Source organism: Scyliorhinus torazame, chromosome 31, assembly GCF_047496885.1.
Source record: "Scyliorhinus torazame isolate Kashiwa2021f chromosome 31, sScyTor2.1, whole genome shotgun sequence".
Classification (NCBI taxonomy): domain Eukaryota; kingdom Metazoa; phylum Chordata; class Chondrichthyes; order Carcharhiniformes; family Scyliorhinidae; genus Scyliorhinus; species Scyliorhinus torazame.
This window is the reverse complement of record NC_092737.1, coordinates 33,180,029-33,195,028: the sequence shown is the minus strand read 5'-3', so window position 1 is coordinate 33,195,028 and position 15,000 is coordinate 33,180,029. Positions and strand designations below refer to the sequence as shown.

The window sequence follows — 15,000 nt, the reverse complement described above, 5'->3', positions numbered from 1 at the left end:
CATACGCACGCTCCCACCATCTCCTCTCACACACTCACTCATCCTCGCTATCAAGCGTGCACACGCATGCACAGGGCCCCCCACCCTGCTTGGCCCGCTCCTGACGCTGTGCAAAGTGTCTTGTTTGGAACGGAAGATTCTGGAGCTGGGAGATAAGCCGGAATTCTTTGACTCAGCGCTAGCTGCCGCCTCTGAGATGACGTTCATCGCTGTCACTCTGCCCGCTCGCCCGTGTGCGCCCGAGTGGCATCGGACGTGGGGAGAGAGGCGAAGCGTGTCCTCGAACCATCTCCTGCAGCAGGAGACTGACCCCCCCCACCCCCCCCGGGGGAGCTGTTGGGGGAGTGCTCGCTCACTCCGGGTTTATCTGGTAAGGCCGCCCGTTCGTCGCCTGTGCCGGGTGAGTTATTGTCAGTGATTCGCGACAGGGTGACACTTCCGTCGATAAGCCCGGGGCTCTGACCTGCATTTCCTGGAATGTATTTCACCTCACGGGCAATGGGGGGGGTTCGGTCAATCTGCACACAGCGAGGTCCCAGAAGGCAACCAATTTAATCGGTTTTATCTCCGCGCCGTTAGTTGGGGGATAACTATTGGCCGTAAGGCACCGGGGAGATGATCAGCTGAGGTCACCCCTTGCGTGGGTTACATCCAATGGGAATCCTCCCCGAATCTAGGTGATTGTTCTCGATCACCGCCCAGGCGATGGGCCCCAAGGTCCTTTTCGGTGCTGTAGACCCCCTCTGCTGGCCTGCAGAATAGCGGCTGTGCGGTCCATTCGCGCAGCAACCTCTGCAAGAAGATTAAGAAAGAAAGAACATTGCTGGGAAGAGCGAGCGTGTCCTCTGTGCAGATCCAATGGGCCGAATGGCCTCCTTCTGCACTGTAGGGATTCTGTGGATTCGAACCTCGAGGAATTTGAATTGATGTCTATCGCCATAGCTGGTCATTGACTTCAGGAAGCAAAGTACTGGACACACCCCTGTCAGCATCAACGGGACCGAGGTGGAGATGGTTAGCAGTTTCAAATTCCTAGGGGTGCACATCTCCAAAAATCTGTCCTGGTCCACCCACGTCGACGCTACCACCAAGAAAGCACAACAGCGCCTATACTTCCTCAGGAAACTAAGGAAATTCGGCATGTCCACATTAACTCTTACCAACTTTTACAGATGCACCATAGAAAGCATCCTATCGGGCTGCATCACAGCCTGGTATGGCAACTGCTCGGCCCAGGACCGCAAGAAACTTCAGAGAGTCGTGAACACCGCCCAGTCCATCACACGAACCCACCTCCCATCCATTGACTCCATCTACACCTCCCGCTGCCTGGGGAAAGCGGGCAGTATAATCAAAGACCCCTCCCACCCGGCTTACTCACTCTTCCAACTTCTTCCATCGGGCGCGAGATACAGAAGTCTGAGAACACGCACAAACAGACTCAAAAACAGCTTCTTCCCCGCTGTCACCAGACTCCTAAATGACCGTCTTATGGACTGACCTCACCCTGTATGCTTCATCCGATGCCGGTGTCTATGTAGTTACATTGTGTATATATCGTATGTCCTATGCTTTTCATGTACGGAACGATCTGCCTGGACTGTACGCCAAACAATACTTTTCACGGTACCTCGGTACACGTGACAATAAATCAAATCCAAAATTATCTCTGATGGCGTGCGTCTGTTTGGGCCATGATTAGAATGTGAGGCACCCAGATTTTCCTCTTCGTGCCTGTCCGGACATCCTTACTGGTGGGAGGGCATTTCTGATGTCAGGTGATGCCTTGTGCAGTCAAATAGGCGATCGGATTGTTCCCCGGGTGTGGGTTGCGCTTGGTAAAGCTGCCATTTACTGCCCCACTCAGTTCTCCCTGAGAGAGGTTTATGTCCGACCCGACGCAGTCTCTCCCAGGATGCGCTTGGCTCCGAGATGGTGCAGCAACATTGCATCATCTCCCAGTCAGGATGTTGTGTGATTTGTAAACTCATCCGGAAAGGGATAATGTTGTCATTGCTCCCTCACTCCCCATCTCTGTAACTTCCTCCACTCCCTACACCCCTCCCTGTCTCTATAAACCTCCTCCAGTCCCTACACCCTTCCCTATCTCTGTAACTTCCTCCACTCCCTACACCCCTCCCTATCTCTGAAACCTCCTCCAGCCCCTACACACTCTCCCTATCTCTGTAACCTCCTCCAGCCCCTACAACCCTCCCTATCTCTGTAACCTCCTCCAGCCCCTACACCCCTCCCTATCTCTGTAACCTCCTCCAGCCCCTACACCCCTCCCTATCTCTGTAACCTCCTCCAGACCCTACACCCCTCCCTATCACTGTAACCTCCTCCAGCCCCTACAACCCTCCCTATCTCTGTAACCTCCTCCAGCCCCTACACCCCTCCCTATCTCTGTAACCTCCTCCAGCCCCTACACCCCTCCCTATCTCTGTAACCTCCTCCAGTCCCTACACCCCTCCCTATCTCTGTAACCTCCTCCAGCCCTGACACCCCTCCCTATCTCTGTAACCTCCTCCAGCCCCACACCCCCTCCCTATCTCTGTAACCTCCTCCAGTCCCTACACCCCTCCCTATCTCTGTAACCTCCTCCAGCCCTGACACCCCTCCCTATCTCTGTAACCTCCTCCAGCCCCACACCCCCTCCCTATCTCTGTAACCTCCTCCAGCCCCTACAACCCTCCCTATCTCTGTAACCTCCTCCAGCCCCTACACCGCTCCCTATCTCTGTAACCTCCTCCAGACCCTACACCCCTCCCTATCTCTGTAACCTCCTCCAGCCCTGACACCCCTCCCTATCTCTGTAACCTCCTCCAGCCCCACACCCCCTCCCTATCTCTGTAACCTCCTCCAGCCCCTACACCCCTCCCTATCTCTGTAACCTCCTCCAGCCCTGACACCCCTCCCTATCTCTGTAACCTCCTCCAGCCCCACACCCCCTCCCTATCTCTGTAACCTCCTCCAGCCCCTACAACCCTCCCTATCTCTGTAACCTCCTCCAGCCCCTACACCGCTCCCTATCTCTGTAACCTCCTCCAGACCCTACACCCCTCCCTATCTCTGTAACCTCCTCCAGCCCTGACACCCCTCCCTATCTCTGTAACCTCCTCCAGCCCCACACCCCCTCCCTATCTCTGTAACCTCCTCCAGCCCCTACACCCCTCCCTATCTCTGTAACCTCCTCCAGACCCTACACCCCTCCCTATCTCTGTAACCTCCTCCAGCCCCTACACCCCTCCCTATCTCTGTAACCCCCTCCAGCCCCCCTACACCCCTCCCTATCCCTGTAACCTCCCCCTGAACCCTCCGGGATCTCTGCGCTCCTCCAATTCCGGCCTCTCACAGAATCCCCCCCCCATTCCATCACTCTGCACGTGACTGCCGTCCCTTCAGCTCCCCAGGGGGCCCCAGCTCTGGAATTCCCTCCCTAAACCTGTCCTCCTCCCTCTCACTGACTTGCTCTCTCTCTCACTCTCTGTCTGTCTCTCCCTCCCTCCCCCACATTCCCTCCCTCCCTCCCCCTCCCTCGCGTCCCCCGCTCTCCCTCACTCCCCCTCTCTCCCACCCCTCTCCATCCCTCCCCCTCCCTCCGTCGCCCTCTCTCCCTCCATACCCCGCTCTCTCCCTCCCTCTCCGTCACCCTCTCCGTCCATCCCTCCCTCCATTCCTCCCTCCATCCCCCTTCATCCCCCTCTCTCCCTCCCTCCCCCTCTCCCTCCATCCCTCTCTCTCCCTCCCTCCCCCTCTCCCTCCATCCCTCCCTCTCTCCCCCCTCCCTTCCTCCCCCTCTCTCCCTCCCACCCCCTCTCTCCCTCCCACCGCCTCTCTCCCTCCCCCCTCTCCCTCCTGCCTCCTCTCCCTCCTGCCCCCTCTCCCTCCTGCCCCCTCTCTCCCTCCCCCTCTCTCCCTCCCTGCCCTCTCTCCCTCCCACCCCCTCTCTCCCTCCCACCGCCTCTCTCCCTCCCCCCTCTCCCTCCTGCCTCCTCTCCCTCCTGCCCCCTCTCCCTCCTGCCCCCTCTCTCCCTCCCCCTCTCTCCCTCCCTGCCCTCTCTCCCTCCATCCCCCCTCTCTCTCTCCATCCCTTCCTCTGTCCCTTCCTCCCTCCCCTCTCGCCCTCCCTCCCCTCTCGCCCTCCCTCCCCTCTCGCCCTCCCTACCCTCTCTCCCTCCATCCCTCCTTTCATCTCTCCCCCCTCCCTCGCTCCCACCCCCTATCTCCCCCTCCCCCCTGCCTCCCCCTCCCTCCCTGCCTCCCCCTCCCTCCCTGCCTCCCCCTCCCTCCCTCTCTGCCTCCTTGTATCCCTCCTTCCCCCTCTCTCTCGCTCTCTGCTCGCTCTCTCTCTCTGTCTCTCCCTTCCTCCTCCGCTCCATCCTCCTCTCCCACTCTCTTTCCCTCTCTCTCCCTCCCTCCCTCTCTCCCTCCCTCCCGCTCTCCCTCCCTCCCTCTCTCCCTTCCTCCCTCTCTCCCTTCCTCTTGCTATCTCTGTCTTCCTCGCTCTCCCTCCCTCCGTCATCTTTTAAGAAGTCTGAAACCCCTCACACCACCTTAGGTAACCGTGCCGTGAAGTAGCTGGGGTGTTTTTCTGTTAAAGGTGCTATATCAATGCCGATTGTCGTTGCCGCTATCCCCCTCAATGGCAGAGTTTCGGAGCTGGGAGCTGCTCTTTAGGACGGTCCTGCGGAGCCTTCAGTAAACTGTCATCAACATAACAGCAATCGGCAAGAACCTGCGGACACTGGGGACTGACACAGGGCTACGGGGAGAGAGAGGGAGAGACACGGAGAGGGAGTGAGAGAGTGAGACACAGAGAGGGGCAGAGAAAGGGGGAGAGAGAGTCAGTCGGGGAAGAGGGTGTCGGGCGGTCAGAGAGGGACAGTTGGAAAGTGGGAGGGAGAAGGGCTCAGTGGACAGCGGGGAGAGAGAACGATTAGGTGATGGGTTATCTGGGAGTGGGATAAATCCAGCAATGGGTTAACTGAGCTGGATAAATGCAGCTCAGAGTGGAATCGACCTGCTCTGGGTGTTGGGACTGACGGTTAAATGTTTGGGGGTTGGGACTGACGGTTAAATGTTTGGGGGTTGGGGCTGACGGTTAAATGTTTGGGGGTTGGGGCTGACGGGGTTAAATGTTTGGGGGTTGGGGCTGACGGGGTTAAATGTTTGGGGGTTGGGGCTGACGGTTAAATGTTTGGGGGTTGGGGCTGACGGGGTTAAATGTTTGGGGGTTGGGGCTGACGGGGTTAAATGTTTGGGGGTTGGGGCTGACGGGGTTAAATGTTTGGGGGTTGGGGCTGACGGGGTTAAATGTTTGGGGGTTGGGGCTGACGGGGTTAAATGTTTGGGGGTTGGGGCTGACAGGGTTAAATGTTTGGGGGTTGGGGCTGACGGTTAAATGTTTGGGTGTTGGGGCTGACGGTTAAATGTTTGGGGGTTGGGGCTGACGGGGTTAAATGTTTGGGGGTTGGGGCTGACGGGGTTAAATGTTTGGGGGTTGGGGCTGACGGTTAAATGTTTGGGGGTTGTGACTGACGGTTAAATGTTTGGGGGTTGGGGCTGACGGGGTTAAATGTTTGGGGGTTGGGGCTGACGGGGTTAAATGTTTGGGGGTTGGGACTGACGGTTAAATGTTTGGGGGTTGGGGCTGACGGGGTTAAATGTTTGGGGGTTGGGGCTGACGGGGTTAAATGTTTGGGGGTTGGGGCTGACGGTTAAATGTTTGGGGGTTGGGGCTGACGGGGTTAAATGTTTGGGGGTTGGGGCTGACGGTTAAATGTTTGGGGGTTGGGGCTGACGGGGTTAAATGTTTGGGGCTTGAGACTGACGGTTAAATGTTTGGGGGTTGGGGCTGACGGGGTTAAATGTTTGGGGGTTGGGGCTGACGGTTAAATGTTTGGGGGTTGGGGCTGACGGGGTTAAATGTTTGGGGGTTGGGACTGACGGTTAAATGTTTGGGGGTTGGGGCTGACGGGGTTAAATGTTTGGGGGTTGGGACTGACGGTTAAATGTTTGGGGGTTGGGACTGACGGTTAAATGTTTGGGGGTTGGGGCTGACGGGGTTAAATGTTTGGGGGTTGGGGCTGACGGGGTTAAATGTTTGGGGGTTGGGGCTGACGGGGTTAAATGTTTGGGGGTTGGGGCTGACGGTTAAATGTTTGGGGGTTGGGGCTGACGGGGTTAAATGTTTGGGGGTTGGGACTGACGGTTAAATGTTTGGGGGTTGGGACTGACGGTTAAATGTTTGGGGGTTGGGACTGACGGTTAAATGTTTGGGGGTTGGGACTGACGGTTAAATGTTTGGGTGTTGGGGCTGACGGTTAAATGTTTGGGGGTTGGGACTGACGGTTAAATGTTTGGGGGTTGGGGCTGACGGGGTTAAATGTTTGGGGGTTGGGGCTGACGGGGTTAAATGTTTGGGGGTTGGGGCTGACGGTTAAATGTTTGGGGGTTGGGACTGACGGTTAAATGTTTGGGGGTTGGGGCTGACGGTTAAATGTTTGGGGGTTGGGGCTGACGGTTAAATGTTTGGGTGTTGGGGCTGACGGTTAAATGTTTGGGGGTTGGGGCTGACGGGGTTAAATGTTTGGGGGTTGGGGCTGACGGGGTTAAATGTTTGGGGGTTGGGGCTGACGGTTAAATGTTTGGGGGTTGGGGCTGACGGTTAAATGTTTGGGGGTTGGGGCTGACGGGGTTAAATGTTTGGGGGTTGGGGCTGACGGGGTTAAATGTTTGGGGGTTGGGGCTGACGGTTAAATGTTTGGGGGTTGGGGCTGACGGGGTTAAATGTTTGGGGGTTGGGGCTGACGGGGTTAAATGTTTGGGGGTTGGGGCTGACGGGGTTAAATGTTTGGGTGTTGGGGCTGACGGGGTTAAATGTTTGGGGGTTGGGGCTGACGGTTAAATGTTTGGGGGTTGGGGCTGACGGGGTTAAATGTTTGGGGGTTGGGGCTGACGGGGTTAAATGTTTGGGGGTTGGGGCTGACGGTTAAATGTTTGGGGGTTGGGACTGACGGTTAAATGTTTGGGGGTTGGGGCTGACGGGGTTAAATGTTTGGGGGTTGGGGCTGACGGTTAAATGTTTGGGGGTTGGGGCTGACGGGGTTAAATGTTTGGGGGTTGGGACTGACGGTTAAATGTTTGGGGGTTGGGGCTGACGGGGTTAAATGTTTGGGGGTTGGGGCTGACGGGGTTAAATGTTTGGGGGTTGGGGCTGACGGGGTTAAATGGTTGGGGGTTGGGGCTGACGGTTAAATGTTTGGGGGTTGGGGCTGACGGTTAAATGTTTGGGGGTTGGGGCTGACGGGGTTAAATGTTTGGGGGTTGGGGCTGACGGTTAAATGTTTGGGGGTTGGGACTGACGGTTAAATGTTTGGGGGTTGGGGCTGACGGGGTTAAATGTTTGGGGGTTGGGGCTGACGGGGTTAAATGTTTGGGGGTTGGGGCTGACGGGGTTAAATGTTTGGGGGTTGGGGCTGACGGTTAAATGTTTGGGGGTTGGGGCTGACGGGGTTAAATGTTTGGGGGTTGGGGCTGACGGTTAAATGTTTGGGGGTTGGGGCTGACGGGGTTAAATGTTTGGGGGTTGGGGCTGACGGGGTTAAATGTTTGGGGGTTGGGGCTGACGGTTAAATGTTTGGGGGTTGGGACTGACGGTTAAATGTTTGGGGGTTGGGGCTGACGGTTAAATGTTTGGGGGTTGGGGCTGACGGTTAAATGTTTGGGTGTTGGGGCTGACGGTTAAATGTTTGGGGGTTGGGGCTGACGGGGTTAAATGTTTGGGGGTTGGGGCTGACGGGGTTAAATGTTTGGGGGTTGGGGCTGACGGTTAAATGTTTGGGGGTTGGGGCTGACGGTTAAATGTTTGGGGGTTGGGGCTGACGGGGTTAAATGTTTGGGGGTTGGGGCTGACGGGGTTAAATGTTTGGGGGTTGGGGCTGACGGTTAAATGTTTGGGGGTTGGGGCTGACGGGGTTAAATGTTTGGGGGTTGGGGCTGACGGGGTTAAATGTTTGGGGGTTGGGGCTGACGGGGTTAAATGTTTGGGTGTTGGGGCTGACGGGGTTAAATGTTTGGGGGTTGGGGCTGACGGTTAAATGTTTGGGGGTTGGGGCTGACGGGGTTAAATGTTTGGGGGTTGGGGCTGACGGGGTTAAATGTTTGGGGGTTGGGGCTGACGGGGTTAAATGTTTGGGGGTTGGGGCTGACGGTTAAATGTTTGGGGGTTGGGACTGACGGTTAAATGTTTGGGGGTTGGGGCTGACGGGGTTAAATGTTTGGGGGTTGGGGCTGACGGTTAAATGTTTGGGGGTTGGGGCTGACGGGGTTAAATGTTTGGGGGTTGGGACTGACGGTTAAATGTTTGGGGGTTGGGGCTGACGGGGTTAAATGTTTGGGGGTTGGGGCTGACGGGGTTAAATGTTTGGGGGTTGGGGCTGACGGGGTTAAATGGTTGGGGGTTGGGGCTGACGGTTAAATGTTTGGGGGTTGGGGCTGACGGTTAAATGTTTGGGGGTTGGGGCTGACGGGGTTAAATGTTTGGGGGTTGGGGCTGACGGTTAAATGTTTGGGGGTTGGGACTGACGGTTAAATGTTTGGGGGTTGGGGCTGACGGGGTTAAATGTTTGGGGGTTGGGGCTGACGGGGTTAAATGTTTGGGGGTTGGGGCTGACGGGGTTAAATGTTTGGTGGTTGGGGCTGACGGTTAAATGTTTGGGGGTTGGGGCTGACGGGGTTAAATGTTTGGGGGTTGGGGCTGACGGTTAAATGTTTGGGGGTTGGGGCTGACGGGGTTAAATGTTTGGGGGTTGGGGCTGACGGGGTTAAATGTTTGGGTGTTGGGGCTGACGGGGTTAAATGTTTGGGTGTTGGGGCTGACGGGGTTAAATGTTTGGGGGTTGGGGCTGACGGGGTTAAATGTTTGGGTGTTGGGGCTGACGGTTAAATGTTTGGGGGTTGGGGCTGACGGTTAAATGTTTGGGGGTTGGGGCTGACGGGGTTAAATGTTTGGGGGTTGGGGCTGACGGTTAAATGTTTGGGGGTTGGGGCTGACGGGGTTAAATGTTTGGGGGTTGGGGCTGACGGGGTTAAATGTTTGGGTGTTGGGGCTGACGGGGTTAAATGTTTGGGGGTTGGGGCTGACGGTTAAATGTTTGGGGGTTGGGGCTGACGGGGTTAAATGTTTGGGGGTTGGGGCTGACGGTTAAATGTTTGGGGGTTGGGACTGACGGTTAAATGTTTGGGGGTTGGGGCTGACGGTTAAATGTTTGGGGGTTGGGGCTGACGGTTAAATGTTTGGGGGTTGGGGCTGACGGTTAAATGTTTGGGGGTTGGGGCTGACGGGGTTAAATGTTTGGGGGTTGGGGCTGACGGGGTTAAATGTTTGGGGGTTGGGGCTGACGGTTAAATGTTTGGGGGTTGGGGCTGACGGTTAAATGTTTGGGGGTTGGGGCTGACGGTTAAATGTTTGGGGGTTGGGGCTGACGGGGTTAAATGTTTGGGGGTTGGGGCTGACGGTTAAATGTTTGGGGGTTGGGGCTGACGGTTAAATGTTTGGGGGTTGGGGCTGACGGTTAAATGTTTGGGTGTTGGGACTGACGGTTAAATGTTTGGGGGTTGGGGCTGACGGGGTTAAATGTTTGGGGGTTGGGACTTACGGTTAAATGTTTGGGGGTTGGGGCTGACGGGGTTAAATGTTTGGGGGTTGGGGCTGACGGGGTTAAATGTTTGGGGGTTGGGGCTGACGGGGTTAAATGTTTGGGGGTTGGGGCTGACGGTTAAATGTTTGGGGGTTGGGGCTGACGGGGTTAAATGTTTGGGGGTTGGGGCTGACGGGGTTAAATGTTTGGGGGTTGGGGCTGACGGGGTTAAATGTTTGGGTGTTGGGGCTGACGGGGTTAAATGTTTGGGGGTTGGGGCTGACGGGGTTAAATGTTTGGGGGTTGGGGCTGACGGGGTTAAATGTTTGGAGGTTGGGGCTGACGGTTAAATGTTTGGGGGTTGGGGCTGACGGTTAAATGTTTGGGGGTTGGGGCTGACGGTTAAATGTTTGGGGGTTGGGGCTGACGGGGTTAAATGTTTGGGGGTTGGGGCTGACGGTTAAATGTTTGGGGGTTGGGGCTGACGGGGTTAAATGTTTGGGGGTTGGGGCTGACGGGGTTAAATGTTTGGGGGTTGGGGCTGACGGTTAAATGTTTGGGGGTTGGGGCTGACGGGGTTAAATGTTTGGGGGTTGGGGCTGACGGTTAAATGTTTGGGGGTTGGGGCTGACGGGGTTAAATGTTTGGGGGTTGGGGCTGACGGGGTTAAATGTTTGGGGGTTGGGGCTGACGGGGTTAAATGTTTGGGGGTTGGGGCTGACGGTTAAATGTTTGGGGGTTGGGGCTGACGGTTAAATGTTTGGGGGTTGGGGCTGACGGGGTTAAATGTTTGGGGGTTGGGGCTGACGGGGTTAAATGTTTGGGGGTTGGGGCTGACGGTTAAATGTTTGGGGGTTGGGACTGACGGTTAAATGTTTGGGGGTTGGGACTGACGGTTAAATGTTTGGGGGTTGGGGCTCACGGGGTTAAATGTTTGGGGGTTGGGGCTGACGGGGTTAAATGTTTGGGGGTTGGGGCTGACGGGGTTAAATGTTTGGGGGTTGGGGCTGACGGTTAAATGTTTGGGGGTTGGGGCTGACGGTTAAATGTTTGGGGGTTGGGACTGACGGTTAAATGTTTGGGGGTTGGGGCTGACGGTTAAATGTTTGGGGGTTGGGACTGACGGTTAAATGTTTGGGGGTTGGGACTGACGGTTAAATGTTTGGGGGTTGGGGCTGACGGGGTTAAATGTTTGGGGGTTGGGACTGACGGTTAAATGTTTGGGGGTTGGGGCTGACGGGGTTAAATGTTTGGGGGTTGGGGCTGACGGTTAAATGTTTGGGGGTTGGGGCTGACGGGGTTAAATGTTTGGGGGTTGGGGCTGACGGGGTTAAATGTTTGGGGGTTGGGGCTGACGGGGTTAAATGTTTGGGGGTTGGGGCTGACGGGGTTAAATGTTTGGGGGTTGGGGCTGACGGGGTTAAATGTTTGGGGGTTGGGGCTGACGGTTAAATGTTTGGGGGTTGGGGCTGACGGTTAAATGTTTGGGGGTTGGGGCTGACGGGGTTAAATGTTTGGGGGTTGGGGCTGACGGGGTTAAATGTTTGGGGGTTGGGGCTGACGGTTAAATGTTTGGGGGTTGGGGCTGACGGTTAAATGTTTGGGGGTTGAGGCTGACGGGGTTAAATGTTTGGGGGTTGGGACTGACGGTTAAATGTTTGGGGGTTGGGGCTGACGGGGTTAAATGTTTGGGGGTTGGGGCTGACGGTTAAATGTTTGGGGGTTGGGGCTGACGGGGTTAAATGTTTGGGGGTTGGGGCTGACGGGGTTAAATGTTTGGGGGTTGGGGCTGACGGGGTTAAATGTTTGGGGGTTGGGGCTGACGGTTAAATGTTTGGGGGTTGGGGCTGACGGTTAAATGTTTGGGGGTTGGGGCTGACGGTTAAATGTTTGGGGGTTGGGCCTGACGGGGTTAAATGTTTGGGTGTTGGGGCTGACGGGGTTAAATGTTTGGGGGTTGGGACTGACGGTTAAATGTTTGGGGGTTGGGGCTGACGGTTAAATGTTTGGGTGTTGGGACTGACGGTTAAATGTTTGGGGGTTGGGGCTGACAGGGTTAAATGTTTGGGGGTTGGGGCTGACGGTTAAATGTTTGGGGGTTGGGGCTGACGGTTAAATGTTTGGGGGTTGGGGGCTGACGGGGTTAAATGTTTGGGTGTTGGGGCTGACGGGGTTAAATGTTTGGGTGTTGGGGCTGACGGGGTTAAATGTTTGGGGGTTGGGGCTGACGGTTAAATGTTTGGGGGTTGGGGCTGACGGTTAAATGTTTGGGGGTTGGGGCTGACAGGGTTAAATGTTTGGGGGTTGGGGCTGACGGGGTTAAATGTTTGGGGGTTGGGGCTGACGGGGTTAAATGTTTGGGGGTTGGGGCTGACAGGGTTAAATGTTTGGGGGTTGGGGCTGACGGGGTTAAATGTTTGGGGGTTGGGGCTGACGGTTAAATGTTTGGGGGTTGGGACTGACGGTTAAATGTTTGGGGGTTGGGACTGACGGTTAAATGTTTGGGGGTTGGGGCTGACGGGGTTAAATGTTTGGGGGTTGGGGCTGACCTCCAGCGATTAATCCGGCCGATTCCAGCCACAGATCGTTGCTTCACATTTGAGCAGACTGGCGTGGGCGAGGAGTCAGGACGCAGCCTCCGCCCAGACCCCTCCGCGAGACCCCATCCTGGCTTACCCGGTCTCGGGGCTAACCCCCTGTTAGACCCCCCCCCCCCCGGCACCGTCCGGACTCTGGGCTCACCCCCTGTTAGACGCCCCCCCCCCCGGCACCGTCCGGACTCTGGGCTCACCCCCTGTTAGACCCCCCCCCCGGCACCGTCCGGACTCTGGGCTCACCCCCTGTTAGACGCCCCCCCCCCCCCGGCACCGTCCGGACTCTGGGCTCACCCCCTGTTAGACCCCCCCCCCGGCACCGTCCGGACTCTGGGCTCACCCCCTGTTAGCCCCCCCCCCCCCGTACCGTCCGGACTCTGGGCTCACCCCCTGTTAGCCCCCCCCCCCGTACCGTCCGGACTCTGGGCTCACCCCCTGTTAGCCCCCCCCCCCCGTACCGTCCGGACTCTGGGCTCACCCCCTGTTAGACCCATCCCCCCGGTATTGTCTGTTTCTCTTTATCTCTCTTTCCATCTACCCTTCTCCCTGCCCCCTCCCCTCTTCCCCCCCTTCCCCTCCTCTTCCCCCTCTCTCTCCAACACCGTATACACCTTCCTCTCTCCCCTTCCACCTCTCTCTCTCTCCCTCCACCTCTCTCTCTCTCTCTCTCCCTCCACCTCTCTCTCTCTCTCTCTCTCTCTCTCCCTCCACCTCTCTGTCTCTCTTTCTCTCCCGCTCTCTCCCTCCATCACTCCCCAGGTTGCGGGGTTATGGGGATCAGGCGGGGGAGTGGGCCTAGGTAGGGGTGCGCCGAACGGCCTCCTTCTGCAGTGTGGGAAATCTCGGCGGGGGGAGAGGTGATGATCCCACTGCTGGCATTGCTGCCTATGGGATCTTGCTGTGTAGGTTGGCGACGACATTGCAGTAGTGGTTCGGCGCTCGGCAGAAAGCCAGGGTGCGATTCCCAGGGCGGACGAGGTGAGAGACGGGGTGAAGATGGTGGGGGTAGGCTGCCTCCCCGCGTGAGCACGCCCACATACTGCAGTGTGTGCGAGCTGCGTCTGGCATTCGGAATTGCGGTCGGGGAGATTTGAGAGTCAGATTAAGTGCATGAATTAAGATGATGAGTGTGATTGACAGGAAACGGCAGCGTTTATTAATACAGAGAGTCTGTGGAGGGAATTACAGAACGGAGAGTGTGCCTCACGTCTCTTTATCAGTGAGGCCCCAACGCATCCGAATGGGACGTTGAGCATTCACTCCCCCCCCCCGCCCCCGACGGCACAGTGGCAGCCGTGTGTCCCGTCTACAAGATGCACTGCAGCGACTCACCAAGGCTCCTCAGGCAGCACCTTCCAAACCCACCACCTCTACCATCTAGAAGGACAAGAGCAGCAGATACCTGGGAACCCCACCACCTGGAGGTTCCCCTCCGAGTCACTCCACACCCCGACTGGGAAATATATCGGCCGCTCCTTCACTGTCGCCGGGGCAACACCCTCCCTAACAGCACAGTGAGTGTACCTACACCACACGGACTGCAGCGGGTTCAAGAAGGTGGCTCCACCCTCACCTTCTCCAGGGGCAATCAGGGGTGGGGAATAAACGCTGGGCCCGGCCAGCGACACACACATCCAGTGACTGACTGAATGAATAAATAAAGATGGAGGCCCACTCCCCCCCCCCCCCCCCCCCCCCCAGCAGACTGACTGGGGTCAGCGGTTAACCCCAGCAGACTGACCGGGGTCAGGGGTTAACCCCAGCAGACTGACCGGGATCTGGGGTTAACCCCAGCAGACTGACTGGGGACAGCGGTTAACCCCAGCAGACTGACCGGGGTCAGGGGTTAACCCCAGCAGACTGACCGGGATCAGGGGTTAACCCCAGCAGACTGACTGGGATCAGGGGTTAACCCCAGCAGAGTGACCGGGGTCAGGGGTTAACCCCAGCAGACTGACTGGGGACAGCGGTTAACCCCAGCAGACTGACCGGGGTCAGGGGTTAACCCCAGCAGACTGGACCGGGGTCAGGGGTTAACCCCAGCAGACTGACCGGGATCAGGGGTTAACCCCAGCAGACTGACTGGGTTCAGCGGTTAATCCCAGCAGACTGACTGGGATCAGGGGTTCACTCCAGCAGACTGACTGGGATCAGGGGTTCACTCCAGCAGACTGACTGGGATCAGGGGTTCACTCCAGCAGACTGACTGGGATCAGGGGTTAACCCCAGCAGACTGACTGGGATCAGGGGTTCACTCCAGCAGACTGACTGGGATCAGGGGTTCACTCCAGCAGACTGACTGGGATCAGGGGTTAACCCCAGCAGACTGACTGGGTTCAGCGGTTAATCCCAGCAGAGTGACTGGGATCAGGGGTTCACTCCAGCAGACTGACCGGGATCAGGGGTTAACTCCAGCAGACTGACTGGGATCAGGGGTTAACCCCAGCAGACTGACTGGGATCAGGGGTTAACTCCAGCAGACTGACTGGGATCAGGGGTTCACTCCAGCAGACTGACTGGGATCAGCGGTTAATCCCAGCAGACTGACTGGGATCAGGGGTTCACGCCAGCAGACTGACTGGGTTCAGCGGTTAATCCCAGCAGACTGACTGGGATCAGGGGTTAACCCCAGCAGACTGACTGGGATCAGGGGTTAACCCCAGCAGACTGACTGGGTTCAGCGGTTAATCCCAGCAGACTGACTGGGATCAGGGGTTCACTCCAGCAGACTGACTGGGATCAGGGGTTCACTCCAGCAGACT

General features: G+C 57.1%; 1 protein-coding gene across 1 annotated transcript in view; it reads left to right on the top strand.

Moving 5' to 3' along the window:
- LOC140404780 (uncharacterized) overlaps positions 1-1,666 on the top strand; it is a 475,417-nt gene extending 473,751 nt beyond the window's left edge. Inside the window, exon 3 of the transcript XR_011938574.1 lies at positions 1,173-1,666. The gene's annotated coding sequence lies outside the window, so the exon portion shown is untranslated. The remainder of the gene's footprint in view (positions 1-1,172) is intronic.
- Positions 1,667-15,000: the final 13,334 nt, after the last annotated feature.